The sequence below is a fragment of the Salvia miltiorrhiza genome, chromosome 1 (genome assembly GCF_028751815.1).
Source record: "Salvia miltiorrhiza cultivar Shanhuang (shh) chromosome 1, IMPLAD_Smil_shh, whole genome shotgun sequence".
Lineage (NCBI taxonomy): Eukaryota > Viridiplantae > Streptophyta > Magnoliopsida > Lamiales > Lamiaceae > Salvia > Salvia miltiorrhiza.
Genome location: NC_080387.1, coordinates 34821189 through 34837623, shown reverse-complemented (window position 1 = coordinate 34837623; position 16435 = coordinate 34821189). Strand labels below are relative to the sequence as shown.

The 16435-nt window shown below is 34.9% G+C and overlaps 1 pseudogene; it reads right to left on the bottom strand.

Annotated features, from left to right (window-relative positions):
• Positions 1-5731: 5731 nt before the first annotated feature.
• On the bottom strand, positions 5732-6721 carry LOC131022176 (NDR1/HIN1-like protein 1; annotated as a pseudogene).
• Between the last annotated feature and the right edge of the window lie 9714 nt (positions 6722-16435).

Below are 16435 nucleotides of genomic sequence, written 5' to 3'. Positions count from 1 at the left end.
GTCGAAATCTTTCGAATAATCCTAATCTAATTAATAAGAATTTTCTGATTTTCATGTATCAACACTTTAGTGCATAAGAATTTACTTCAGTTTCACTAATTTGTTATTATTTATTCATTAAGATATACTTTTATGAAATAATCAAACAATGTAATTAACGTATGATATTATTCTAAATATTTTAGCTATTCTTTCCTATTATATAATATATATATATATATATATATATATTATTTATTTCAAGTTCACTAATTTAAGTTATAAATGAATGCAAGTTTTAAATGAATTCATAACTAAACATATTGTTAGTCGTGAATTCAAACTTTAAAACTTAAATTCACAATTATCATTATTTCTAGTTGTGAATTCATCGAACTGGTCATGAATTCTACCTTTAGTTGTGAATTAATAGATATAGTTGTGAATTCAAGAAAATTAAGTTGTGAATTAATAGATCAGGTTGTGAATTCAAGAACATTAAGTTGTGAATTCATAAATTTGATTGTGAATTCGTAGAACTGGTCGTGAATTCAAGAACATTAAGTTGTGAATAAATAAATCTGATTGTGAAATCATAGATTTGGTTATGAATTCAAGAACAGTAAATTTTGAACTCATAGATCTAATTGTAAATTCAAAATTATTAATCAATTATCACTCATTTCAAATCACTTATATAAGGATTTCTCATAAATACTTTATTAATACAACTACTTAATACACAATTAGACCGTTAGGAGGAGCCCAAAAAATCACGAGATTTTCTCCTCCACGATCGAGGATTGCAAGCCGTTGATATCAAAGTAGAGAAGTATAGTATAGAATGAAGCTAAGGAACACACACACCTAGGGGTGTAAACGAACCAAGCTGCTCGCGAACTATTCGGGGCTCGGCTCGAAAAAAGCTCGTTCGAAATTCGTTCGTTTTATAAACGAGCCGAACTCGAGCCCGAATCCGAGCTCGATAAAATTATCGAGCCGAACTCGAGCCTGTGCATGTTCGGCTCGTGAGCTCGCGAACATGTTCGGCTCGAACCAATTCGCGAGCCTATTCGCGAATAGGCTCGCGAATATGTTTGCGAATAGGCTCACGAATAGGTTCACGAATATGTTCGCGAATAGGCTCGCGAATAGGTTCATTAAATAATAATTTTATATATTTTATTTGTTAAATATTTTTTAAATAATAAAACTAATACTCATAATTAAAAAAAAAATTACTAATGAATTATCTATTTGTTAAAAATAAATTATAAATTATGATTCATAAATAGTCTAGTAATATGTGAACAAATATAATTTTTTTATTTTAATGAAACCTTAATATATAAATAATTCGAACCGAGCTCGAATTCGAGCCGAGTTCGAGATAAACGAATAATTAAAGAGCCGAACTCGAGCTCGAGATAAACGAATAATTAACGAGCCGAATTCGAACCAAACTCGAGCTTGGTATTATATAAGCGAGCCGAGCTCGAGCTCATTTTTAGGCTCGAATTCGAGCTCGAGCCGAACCAAATCTTCACGAACCGAGCCCGAGCCTGGAGGTATTCGGCTCGGCTCGGCTCGGTTCGTATACAGCCCTACACACACCACCGCCGCCACAATATACCCGCACGCAGAAGTGGTCATGAACAATGAAGCCCCATAGGCCATAGCCCACCGCGAGAGACGTCAGTAACAGCCACATCGCCGCCAACATCAGAGACCTCTGCAGATTAGCATACGAGTGGCCATTGGAGTCGGTGCTGTTGGGGGAATTGTTGGGGCCGTTGCTACTGGAAATTTAGGTGAGTAGTTTGGAGGAGGAGCGGTTGGCGGAGATGAAGATCTCGCACCGATAATGGTGGACACAGCGATGAGAGAGAGATCTGTTGTGATATTTTTTTGAAAATGTGTAGTTAAATTTGTGATGATGTATTTGTGGGTAATTTTTTAAATTTAATCTTAGGGGCAGTTTTGTCATTTAACACAAAAACTGGCCATTATTTAATTTTTTTATTAGAATGGGTAAATTTTTAATTTACTATAAAAAAACAGGTCAGTTTGATATATTGACTCTTTACTCTGATGCATGTATATAGGGCTTTCATTATTAAATTAAACTACTTTCTATTCACTTCTTTCCATGTAAAATGTAAACTTCCACACGAAACATAGTGAAAGACCCCGTAAAACCCGCATAAATTTTGGTGTTCTCTATTGTTTTTCTATAATCCGTTGATCTTTGTTTCATCATCTACCCCCTTTACACTCTTTAACACCTTATTTTTAGTCTTTGTGCAAATTTTTATTGTGTCATTATAAGTGTGACGGAGGACATAATAATTAAATATATAAATTATAAAACAAATAATTTAGTCAATTTCATTTTGAGCAAATAACATCAAATCATCAATATAACAAAAGTAATAGTCATCATTTAATATAACAATTTTGGCTCTTAAAAGTCCAAACATTATATTATTATAATTCATTTTAAATTCATTTTTTTTTATAATTCTTACATCGAATTAAAGATCTTTTCGTAATCTTTAATTTAACATCCGCATTGAATATATTTTTTCATAAATTAAAGTTAATAATTTTTAAAAAATAACTAAAAAAAGAAGCAAAGAGGATATTTGATGAGAAAAATTGAGAGTAAAAATAAAAATTGACGATAAAATAACTCCTTTTTTATATTATACTAGTATTTGCACCCCGTGCAATGCATGGAAAATATTTTTATATTTCTATATTTATATAAAATTGATATCAACTTAATTGGGTAAATATAACTTTAAACCCCAAACTATTTTCGCACTATCAATTACATCCTGAACTATTCAAAATAATTTTTTAAACTTTGAATTATCAATTTTGTATCAATTGTATCATTTATCAATTTTGAATCCTTTGAATTTTCAACGAGTAATGCATATAATCACGTCGTTTTATATAATATAGGTCAAAAAAAGAATGATTTTAAATACATTGTAGTATCCGGTGAGCCACGTCAAATTTTTGAAGCTAAAAAAATGAACGAATGGTACAATTGATACAAAATTGATAGTTCAAGTTTTAAAAAATTATTTTCGATAGTTCAGCATATAATTGATAGTGCGAAAATAGTTTGGGATTTAAAGTGATATTTACCCAACTTAATTTTTATATTTATAAATATAATAAAATAATAATTTTATGAAAAGTTATAATATGAGTAAAAAGAACAAAACAAAAAAAAAAGATTTTTTCACAAAAAGAGGAGAGATGAGAGAGATTTTTTTTAAAAAATTAATCTTTAAATAAATGTAACTCTTACATTTTAAATCAAATATTAACATAAAACATGTCAAATTAAAGCTCTTATCATGATATTTAATTTGATATGCATATTAAATATTTTATAAATAGTCGAATTTCACAATTTTAGAAAAAAAAAAGAACATAAAGAAAAAGGAATAAATAAAAATTATACTTTACAAATAAACCTTCAATTTTATTATAACTACAAAATTGTCATTTATTAATTTTAAAATTAATTTGAAATTAAAAATTACCTTTTTAATATATTATAAATTTCTAAATTATTTACAACGAATGCCTATAAATTGTGTGGGCGCGCGCGCGCACACACACACATATATATATATAAACATATAAACATATAATTCATTATGGAATTTTAAATTCATTTTTTAAATATCATATATCAAATTAAAGCTTGTATCACGATCTTTAATTCAAGGTCTATATTGCATATAATTTCATGAACTAAGATTTTTAAAAATAATGAAATTAAAGAAAATAAGTAAAAAAACAATTTTTTATGCACAAAATTATGTGATATTTCCACTTTCTTAAATCCAAAGGCAATTTATCAATCTATTGCATGAATCAAAGCAGTTTTTTTGGTGCCCCGCGTGGGACATGTAAATTTAATTAAGTTAGTTTAATTTTTGAATATATACAATAAGTCATTATTTTTCAAATAAATTACACAATCGTCATTGAAATCAATTTGAAATTTATTTCAAATTGGAAACTCCTTTTTTAATATAGTATAGATATAAATATATATTACTGAATCTTTCACCATAAAAGTACTTTTTATTTATTTTTTTTCTTTCTTCAGAAAAGAAAGTACTACTTCTTTTTCGTTGCAAAGAAATGGATTACACTAATATCACGGCTAATTGCAACTTAAAAAAAAAAAAAAAAGAATCACCATATGCGACACAAACTCAATTTCCAATAAGTTTTTAGATAAATAACAATCAAATTTTGAGAGGTTCATCTTCGTGCAATGAACACGATCCTAAAAATATGCTCTCAATTGAATCATGAATCAAGACCAATTTGCACACATTCTCATATTTTCACATTTCTCCCCATAAAATTCTTGGACAAATCGAAATAGGGAATTTTGGATTGAATATTCAATATTGATTTCTTTTCTTGATATGTCAACAACCATGAAAAAATGTCAAATCAATCGTTGAACGTTGTTTTCCTTCGTCTTTACACTATCCATAGATTTTACGTACCAATGTATACTTATATTCTAAGTTTTAATCATCAAAAGTGATTGAAAAATGCGTCATAGCTACTTGACTGAAAAGATAAATAAATTATTGGATATTAAAAGTTGATAAATAATCCGATGCACAATCGATAGCACACGTGAAAAAAAAAAAATATTAAATCAAGCTCAACTTGATCAATAATTAAATCGCTTCATAAACATAACTGAAAATTGATCAATTAAACATATCTGAATGTCAACTGGTCAACTGGACAGTTCCAACAGCTTAGCTTATATGTTTTAAAAGTATATATATATATATATATATATATATATATATATATATATATATATATATAACTTATAAGTTGTTAAAGTATTTGAATAATTAAATTTAATTATAAATTAGAGAAATAACTTTTTGCTAGAGAAAGAAAATATTTTTTAGAGAAATGAACTTGAAAGGGTATATGATGAAAATAATAAATTATAATTAAATGATATTGTAAAGTGATTGTTGCATATAAGATTATAAAAAAATAAAGTTGAAATGTATGAACTTATTTTTTGAGGAGCTTATAAGTTTTTTGAGCTTATAATTTTTAGAGTTTATATATAAACTATTTATAAGCTTATTTTGCCAAACATATGGGTTTATAAGTTTTAGTGTTTTTCCACATAGATGACTATATGCTATGAAATTTAAAAATGAGGACTATAATTAACTTTTATTTTTTACATTTACACTCTTATTTAACACATCAAAATGAGGACTACAGCTTCCATCATGGCTCAAAATAGGAGTGTAAATGTAAAATGGAAGCTTTAATCCTCATTTTCAAATTCCATAACATATAGTTCTCTTTCTAAAACCACTAAAAGTCACGGTTCTATTTTAACAATTAGCTTTTCAATCAAACATCCTATTAATCGAAAGTTGTTTCCTCCCTTAATATTTATTTTTAATTTAGCTTATATATTCATATCCGCCCCCAGAGAAATAAAAACTGGAGATTCAAAATCATAGTATTTGCCAAACATATAGTAAAAAAAATGATGATTTAAACCTTCAAATATCTATCTCCTTCCGTTTCTAACAAGAACAAATGCTAACTCTCTTAATGTAAGTTAAATTTATTTTGGACTAATCTCCACATATATAACAAACTGAATATAATATCTCCATACCCAAACAATTTTAGTAAATTAAACAAAAATGATTCGGAACTCTAAAAATATAAAATTAATTGAAGTAAATTTAAAGAAATGGATGAAATTACAATAAGGTACAATTAATTAGTCCATAAATCTGCATGCCTAAACATCAACATGGCAATCCATAATCAACTGATACTTAACCGCCGCCTCACCGGCGGCGATCCCGCTATTCCGACCGGCGGAGTTGATGTAGGCCGGGCAGTTGACGTACAAATGGTAGCCGCCGGAGATGAACGTCCCGACCTTCCACCTGATCCTACCGCGGACTCTGATGTTCACCATCAGAGTTCCGGCGATCTGGTCCTCGCCGAGGGAGACGCCGAGGTACGGCGCCACCGGCACGGCGTCGCCAGTAGAGGAACGGCGACCAGACGGCGGTGTCCTTGTGGCCCTGGTAGGTGGGCGGGAGCAGCGTGGGGAGGGTGATCTGCTGGCCGTGGTAGGCGGCGTAGACAGTCGACGCGGTCGTAGTAGATGCCGATGCGCTCGTTGGAGTTGCGGGCGGCGAGCGTGACCTGGACGGTGGTGGTGAGGGCGTTGCCGGCGGCGGAGAGGTTGAAGGCGAAGACGGTGGCGTCTTGGAGGACGAAGTGGGGCTTGGAGGGGCGGAGGATGAGCCAGATGAGGAGGATGAGGAAGAGGACGACGAGGACGAAGCCGAGGGCCGCGGTCAGGAGGCGGCGGTAGAGCTTCTTGCGCTCGTCGTCGTGGTGGCCGCAGTCCTTGGCCGTCATGTTTTTGAATGTGGAGAGAGATTGGTGTGTGCATCATGCTGCTTCTTATTTATAGTAGGGTTGTATTACTTGCATATGGTCCATACTTTATTTTGAGTAAACTTTGTTTTTATATAATACTTTGATAAATAATTGCATGGCCACTTATCATTGATTTCATCTCATTTTATAATAGCCTTTGAAACTCTCTTAGACTCGCGACTTAGTGGCGGTTGATTTCATCTCTATTTGAAGAAATTAAATTGGTATAAAGAAAAATATTGAGGCTGAGTAGATCTAAAGTGCACTTAAGATTAGTAGTATGAAGTGGGATATGGAATATATTAACTTGTGTATTTAATGGTGAAACCTTATCTTTTTCTCATGGTATATGCTTGAATTCAAAGGCTTCAAGATTCAAGAATTTTGTAGGGCCCCATCTCTACCGAAAATGACAATATAATGTAACCTGCCATTCGGTATATGGAATCACTTGCGATATAATACCCCAAGTTCTATATAATCGCACATACATAAATGAAATTTAAATGTACGAGTTCATTAATTTATATTTTTCGCCGCCTGAAAAACAATATGTTAGTATTAATTAGGAATTTTATTTACTCAAGGTAGACGCTCTTGGAAGGCAGCTATATACTTTCAGAATATAAATCTATATATAGTAAGTATAATTTTCCTTTTCTCTCTAAATATTCAGAAAAGTATATACGTACTGACCAAAATTCCCCTCTTTTCTCTTGTGCATGTGCTTCCTTGGAAGAAGGCAGTAAATTCGTGACACTTTTACATTTCACTAACATTAAAATCTATTTGCCTTTATTAATAGGTCAGTTGTAAAAGCTATATGTATATTTACATCATATATAAAATCGTCAATTAATAAATAAAGTTTCATTTATCATATGTATATTTACATCTATATATATTTTTTAAAGATCAAGATAAAAAATATATAAATATGAGTAAAAGGGGTACTCAACCTTTACAAAGGACGAGAGAAATAACATTATAGATTAAAAAAAAAAAATACAAACATTCGAATATAGACACTAGTCTGTTAATGAATAGCAAAACGAACACCAAAAGTTTGCACGTAGTCATCTCCAAGAATTAATATTTATACCTTCCACAGTTTTTTTTTTAATAAAAAAAAAAAGATTCATTTCATTAGTATAGGTACCAGAGGTACCTGACACGCACCTGTCGTGCGGCGCGGTATTAAAATAATCTGTGTATTCCCCAGACGGACAGTACACGCTCCTATTGCTCGCAACCAAAGAATAGTCTTAGCAGCAAGTATAGGGTCGATCCCACGAAGAGTGATGAACTACTTTACTCTTCAGGTGCACAAATTGAGTTGTCACGGTCTCAACCTGTTTATCTGCACAAGTAAACTTAAACAAATGTCAAATATAACAAGGGGTAAGATTTGAGTTAGGTCCTGACTATTGTCGATATTGGTTCGGTCATAGGCATACTGAAGATCCGTCCATGCTCCGTATAACCTCAAGGCGTGGCCCAAAGACATTGGGGCGTTTCAAGAGATTATACTTCACACTTAGGATGGTTGAGTCCCTTGTAGTCACTTGGTCCGAAGGTCACACATTCCCCGGTCACAAGGCAGTGCTTCACTTCTCCTTAGGTAGTAGTCATACCCGTTACTCACCAAGTATGACCCTCACCAACCTTCTCTCCTGAGGTCCCCAACTCTACACTTTGAGTGACACATGCCTCCCGGACACAACCATTTTCGGCTAGTCAGCCGACCAATCATAGACATGCTACGGCGCAGTAGTTGCTTTCCTCGTTTGATAACCATGGCTTTATGCCTCATCACAGTTGATGGGTAGTCGCCAGAGAAGCCCAAGACTGAGTAAGGACAGTGTATCCCATCAATCCTTTCCCCACCTTCCGGATCTACAACGCCTTTTGTTGACGCTGCTTAGCTACTCGGTCGTGGGCATACTGATTGTCACGCCCAAATATGCATGGCCTTTGCTTGACGTGGACAGCCTTTTACCGAACGAAGATCACCCGCTAGGCCCTTACTGTCCATGATTCGGCACAAATCCATCCGGAACCACTGAACTCAACCGAAAGCACAAATGCCTCTCGAACAATTACATATGGACAATAATCATTTCCTTCCCTCAAATCTCACCAAGGGAACTACTCATACATAATAGAAAACATAAATACAAAATAAAATGAACACATGAATGAAAGGAAATTTGAAATACTTGATATAAAAATACCTAAGGCAACAATCGTGGCTTTGTTCGTCACAACGGAATTGAAATACGAAAAGCAACTAAATTGTTTGGTGCGAAAAATATAAAAGAACTAAAAGTAAATTGTTTTCTTGGTGAACTAACTAAAATCTAAGTCTAGAAGAGCACTAAAAATTCGTCTATGAGTTGTGAAAACTGAATGTAAAAACTCCTTAAAACTCCTTTAAAAACTGCTGTAAACTCCTAAAAACTGCTCTTTGCCAGCCACACATGTTGAGGTTTATATAGCAGTTCGGTAGAAGTAAAACCCTAGCCGGCAGACCAAATCTGACAGATTATTTCCTTCCATATTTAGCTTGATCCTTGATTTGATTTGATTGATAATGGATCTCCAGCGGATTTGGGGTTGATTCTACACTCTTCCAGATCCTTCCATTGCTAGAATTCGCAGAATCTTAGCAATCTCCTCCACACGTCTTTCCATATATAGCTCCAGCTGCTGACTACTGTTGATGGGAATGGTCGTACCAACTGCTTCATTCGGTTGGCCTCATACCAGGTGGCACACTTCGAAGGTTCCTACGCCTCGAATGGTTCTGAGGGGTACTTTGCCGAGCTCTCTTCGTGGTTCATATATAGCCCATTTGTGCTGACTGCGACTGCTGTTATGGCCTTACCAACTGCTTCCTTCGGTTAGCCTCACACCAGGTGGTACACTTCGGAGATTTCCGCACCTCGAATGGTTCTGAGGGGTACTTCGCCTGGCTCTCTTGCTGGTAAGTTTCACTTCTTGAAGCTTGGATAGTTTTGTTCCGGTAATGCCCATTCTGACCATATTTCGTGCATATGCCCTTTTCCGAGCTTCCTCCTCCTGAATACTTGTTTTCTCCCCAAGACGACTCAAACATAACAAAAGAAAGAGAAAAATAGGGCCAAATGGCCCAAAAGTCGAAGACGCATCAGTACCCAAAAAACATCTTACAATACAGTTTTGAGCAGCTCATTTGAGCACCAGGAAGAAAGATCCATCTCCATTCCAACTATCCCGAAGATCTTATTCCAACACCACGTCCTAATTTTGATCTCCATGACGATGTTCTTTGACTCCCATTCCTTATGTTCAAACTGTTTCACATTCATTTTCTTCCAAAGAATCCAAACGCAACAAACCCAAATAGCAGACAAGAGCTTTGTAATCTTTTTTTCTTTCCCGAAGCAAGTAAACATACCAAAGTGACTTTCAACCCTTTGGGGACGCACCATTTCCACTCCCAGCCACTTCTGGAGCTCGTTCCACACTTCCTCCGTCTTCGGACACCTAAGAAAAAGATGATTTGTCGATTCTGGAAGGAGTTTGCATTCGCTGCACTTGGATTCTTCTTCTCCCAAATCAATACATCTCTTCCTCAAGTTATCGCAAGTTGGGAGCCTATTTCGCATCAATCTCCATGCTGTGACAATCGCTTTTTGGGGGGCCGGCGACTTCCAAATTGCTGCACGCCATTTCTCTTCGTCGTTCGTCCTCGACTCCATAATTCGGTTTGCTTTATATGTTAAGTACGCTAATTTTGTGGAGAATTTACTGTCTGGTGACGCCTTCCAGACCCAGCTGTCGACTCGACCTGCAACCGGTACAAAATGAGAGATAGAGTTTTTAAGTTGTTCAGCTGCCTCCTTTTCTCTCTCGAGCAAATCTCACCTCCACTTTATCTCCCATATCCAAGAACCCTCTTCCCAAGTTCCCCACTCCCCAACTGTGATATCCTTATTAGCACTTAGTTGATATAGTTTAGGGAAGGCGTACTTCAATGGCTTTGTCCCAACCCATTTGTGCTCCCAGAACTTGGTCTCATTCCCGTTCCCAATCTTTCGACCGATATTGTCCAGAAACCATCTCCCAGATGTCGTTCCCCCCGCTGACACAACTTTCGGCCACCATCCGCCCTTATTTCTTCTAGTACCCCTGAGTTGAAGGCCCTCCTCTCCCCACTCAACGTCTTCATATAAAGATCTCACGACTTTTGCCCACAACAATTCTCTCCATTCCCAATATCTCCATATCCATTTCGTGACAAGAGCTAAGTTAAACCATTTGAAGTTCTTAAACCCCAGCCCCCCCTCTTTTTTACTTAGGCAGAGATCACTCCACTTGACCCCAAGTGATTGAGGTTGTACTCGCACCCCCGCCCCAAAGGAATTTACCAAGCAAAGAGTTTAAGGCTCTTATAGTAGCTTTGGGGATGATAGAGAAATAAAGCTGGTAGGTCGGTATTGCTTGTAGAACTGCCTTCACTAAGGTAACTCTTCCTGCCAGCGATAATTTCTGGTTCTTCCAGCAATCAATTCTCTTCTTGACCTTTTCAACTATGTAGTTCCAATCCGCGCTGCTTCTGCTTTTGCCTCCGACCTTGATGCCCAGAAATTTGAACGGTAATTTCCCAACTGAGCATTGTAGCTCGTTTGCCATCCTCTCGAGTTTGCTATCATCAATCCGGACTCCCATCAGACAGCTTTTACCAAAGTTAACTTTCAGCCCCGAGAGCATCTAAAAAAGTATTAGAATATTCTTGATCGCCTCAATGTTCCCTTCGCGATCTGATAGGACGAAGATCGTATCATCCGCTTACTGGAGGTGTGAAATCTCCACATTTTCTCTTCTGATCTCTGCTGGATGGATTAACTTCAAGTCCGCTGCTTTGTCGACAAGGAAATGTAATCCTTCCGCTGCGATGAGAAAAAAATACGGCGATAGAGGATCACATTGTCGTAGTCCTCTTTCCAAACTGAAATATCCCGTTGGTGACCCATTGATGAGAACGTTCGCCGTGGCCGAAGAAAGGCAACCTTTGATCCACTTTCTCCATGTGACGTCAAAATTTAGACGTTCAAGCATGATATCAAGGTAATCCCATTAAACCAAATCGTAAGCCTTTGCGAAATCAATCTTAAAGAAAATTCTGCCATTCCCTCTCTTTTTTGCTTCCTCAATTGCCTCGTTAAGGATAATGACTCCATCAAGGATAAATCGCCCACAAATGAATGCATTTTGGTTTTCAGATATTATCTTGCCCATAACAGACTTTATCCTCCCTGCCAAGACTTTAGCAATAACTTTGTACAGACTTCCGATAAGAGAAATGGGGCGGAAGTCTTCGAGTGAACTGCTCTATTAATGGACCACCTTCCACAGTCTATTAATGGACCAGTTTCCTTCAAAATAAGATCGTTTCACGCCTTCCAAATCTTTCAAACAGTGCATTGTCAAATTAAATTGAGTATATCTTTCTCTCCATCTTGCATTGTCATTCCAGAATGAAGTGGTAAAAATGGTTGAACAAATCCAGAGATATAACAGAGCACAATTCAACCACGTACTCACCAATGTCCAAACTTGAATTGCAAATTGGCACTCAAGCATCAGATGAAGGGCAGTTTCAGGGCTTCCTAAGCAGAGGACGTGCAAGATGAATCTTCGGTACCGGACACAATATTTCTTTCGGTCAAGTTATCTTTGGAGGAATTCCATATTAAAAAAGCCAACAAAAAGGTGTGGTGGAATTGATTCCAACACACCTTTTGGAGTAATGAGGTTGACACATCGATTCGAGCATCTGAAATCAGAGAATCATACATAGAATGAGTTGAGAAGAGGTTGTTCATAGATCCTTCACAACGCCAGGAGTCACCTTTAGAAGTTGAAATTTTGAACCTACAAATATAATTTCAAAGATCCAAAAGACGCACACATATCGTTAGCATTAAAAAACACCTCCATCTAAGACCATGTTATCAGCAACCACTCAACCATCTTTAATATTTAATTAATTTCTCTCTCTTCCATATCACTAATATTCATCCCAACCCAACAACCTCTATTTTTGTTGATTCATCAATGACCACCCAACCACAACATTATATATAATTATTTTTAATCGTAATAGTTTTAGTAATATTATATATAAATTAAAATATTACAAAAAAATTAAAATGGAAAAAATAACACTAATAAAAATTAAATTACAACAAACTAAAAATATAAATTACAACAATCCAAACTCGAAATAGAAAAAAAAAAACAATACCTAAATAGGAGAAATTTTCTATATCTTCTATATCAATCTGACTTTGCGCATTGCATTGTTTGAAAGGTTTGCAGAGAAATTTTCAGAGATTTGGTGGTATTCAGAAATAGGAGAATCAGTTGGATTATGAGAGAATTCTGAATTCATAGCATAATCAAACTCTGAGAATTCATTGGAGCTTGGAATATAAGCAAAATTTGGATAATAGTCTTGGGAGGGATTGGAATTTTGAGAGTTGAAGAAAAAATTATTGCCTTGATCCATTGAAAAATAGAGAAACAAATACTAGATGTTATATGTAGAGAGGGGAAATTGAAGAATTTGAAGGTGTGTTGAAATATAGCAAGAGTGGTCTCTATTTATAGAGAATGAAAAAATGTACGCCCTCCGTCCCATAAATAATGGCATGTTTTCCTTTTTGGGTTGTCCCATATATATTGGCATGTTTTCATTTTAGGCTAAAATTAACACTTAATTAAAGTTACTTAATTATGCCCAACAAAACCCTATCTACTCCAATTTCTCTCTCTACTCCAATTTCTCTCTCATTCCACCGCCTCCATCTGCCATCTCTCCACCGCCTCATCTTGCCCTGCATCTTTTTTCTCTTCCTCTCACCGGTGGCGACTTGGTTGTTGCTGGGCTGGGTACAGGAAGTTCAGTCGGCGACCTCCCTGTTGTCGTCGAGTCGAGGCGGTGAAAAAGGTGAAGGTGAAAAGAGGGGAGAACGAGCAGCGGTCGTGCCTTTGTTGCGGTCACCGGAGATCGATAGAAGGCGGCGCCGTTACGGGATATGAGGGCGGCAGCCTTGGCTTCGCTAGGTTTTGCAAAGGTGGCGACTACCAACAAGGGAGAAGGAAAGGGAGAGCAGGGGAAGGGAAGGCAACAGAGGTCAACGGCCGTGCCTCTGTTGCTTGTTGCTAGGCTTTGTGATTTTGCTTTGAAGATGAGATTTTTGGGTTTGCTTTTTTGCTATGAAGATGGGATTTTTGGGTTTGCTTTTTTGCTCTGCTGATTTTGCTTTGAAGATGGGATTTTTGGGTTTGCTGCTTTGTTGATTTTGATTTGAAGATGAGATTTTTGGGTTTGCTAATTTTGATTTGCTTTGCTGATTTTGCCGGAATATTGAAAAAGAAGGTTGGTCCGACTGCTGAAGTTGTCGGATTTTTGCTGGAGTATTGAAGAAGAAGGTCGGTCCGACGGCTGGTGTTGCCGGATTTTCGCCGGATAGAGTGAGGGGAAAATGGTGGTGGGCCATCATCTTCAATTGTTAGTAGATTAGCTAACAATTAATCTTACTAATAACATCTTTAAATACATAGCCTATCACTTTATCTACTTAATTCAACATTTCTTAATTTTCGTGTCCAAAAGAAACGGGCCATTATTTCTGGGACGGAGGGAGTAAATTTTAATATTTTTATTTTTATTTTTAAATATTTTGCATAAAAAATATAATAGTTTTATCTTTTTATTTAAATAAAATCTTTCAAACCAATAAATTAGTGACATGTGTTAGATTTCTATTGGTTTATACTTGGAGGAGAGAGAGACCATGTGGTCTCTTGTTTAAGATGGTTGAACATCTCTCAAACTAGCTATTCAATTTTTTTTTTTTTTAATTAAGGGGTGGTCGACCTGGTCTCCCATAATATGGCCGATAAACTTGGTCTAAAGGACCAAGATCAAGAGCGATCAAAAACAGCCCCCACATCTCTAATTAATCAATATTTTTTAGAAGATAACTGATAAAGCGAAGGGAATTTGTCTTTGAGACAACCACCCTCATTAAACCAAGAATCCTCCCAAAATCTAGCATGACTATCATGTTCAGTCATAAAAGATAGATTAGTACAAAAAATCTCACCCTCAACCCCATTAACTAATGAGGCACTCTCCCGTGCAACTGGTTTCTGAATGACACTACTTCAACATACAGATGATACTTGAAGATCTTCAAGAGTCATTTGTATATTGAAATAGTGTCATTTGAAATGTTTAAGTGTCATTTTCCGAATGAAATAGCCTCATTCTGAAAACCAGTTGCATGGTACAATCGATTGCACATGAATATTTGTGTTACCTAAATCAAGAACATCACGCCACCAAAGTCGAGCTATATCTATATAGTTATCCACCATGTCAATTTGTTACCTAATAAATGAAGGAAAATGTTAAATGTACATAATATGTATAATGTATGTATATATAATTGGATACTTTTGTTATTTTCTATATTTCAAAAAATTAAGTAATTAATTCATTTTTAAAATTTCATTTTACATACATACCCGTCACATTAATTAAAGAAATCTATATATCTATATATAATATGAAAATGCAGTTTTCATAAGTAAAAAATTACCGCCATAATTTGAAAATATCGAATATTGAAAATTAAGCTAGAATTCAGTTATTGTTTCCACTCATTTAGCTCAATTCTGTTACTTATGAGGCACGGTTTTAATTTTATTAATTTATTTTTCTCTTTTTTTTATTATTTCTTCTATAAAATCGTTCAATTTGACTAATGATATATATATATATATATATATATATATATATATATATATAATATAATACATAAAAATTAGATTTAAAATAAGAATTAAAGTTATCCCAAATTAAAGTTTCAAACAAAATAGTTTTCTCTCTCCTCAGTCTTATTTTATTTATTTTCTTCAATTATCTATTTTTTAGGATAATTATTTATTTTTCGTTTGATGTTATTTTACTTTTCCATATCAATTGTTTATTTTATTTTATTCTATTTTATTTGCTGCATTTCTTTTATTTTTTGATTTTATTTTCTTTTCTTTAATTTTTCACAACTTTTTACGCATGATTACTTTAGAATATAATGGAGTATTAAAGTATCTGCATTATTTTTATTTTAAAATTTTGTTTATTTTTTCCACTTAATTTATGATTTAATTTTGGGTTAATAGTGTTTTATGTCCCGAACTTTCAGCGTTTTCCATAAAATACCCCGAACTTACAATATTTTCCTATAATTGTGGTTCCTAATATGGTTTTATAACAATGACGGTCTTCAAAATATTTCATTCGGTAAGATAAGTCATCTTTTCTTCACCAGATTTTGTATAGCGGGACATTTTGTGGGAAAAATTGAAAGTTCAGGGTTTTTTAGGAGAAAATGAAAGTTTGAAACCTTTTTATGGAAAACGATGTAGTTTCGGGACATAAAACACTATTAACCCTTTAATTTTTCATCAATATTAATACATTTTTTTTTTCATTTTGTAGTATTTATAATTTTTTTAGTAGAGGGCGTTAGAATTATTAGTACTTAATCGTTTCCATATATTTTTTTTTGATGAAAATACGAAATAAAATAAATAACGAAAAAAAGGTACAAAAGAACTTGGGCATACCCAAGGGAGTACAAGTCGCCAGGTCTCAAGTTAGAACAAGGGACAGAACGGGAGATGCTATTCCTAAGAAAAGCAAAAGTACATACTTGACACGTCCTTTGCATTTGGACGGTGCCATGAGGGAAACAATTCAAATAAAAGTCGGTCAAAGCATGGTACTATAATATAGGTCCCTCCGTGAGTTTGCTATGGTTGGGGTGTTGGTTCAAGAACTGCCGCTCTGTTGCTTCAGCTCACGAGCATCAGCGATCGAACTTCAGTACATGAA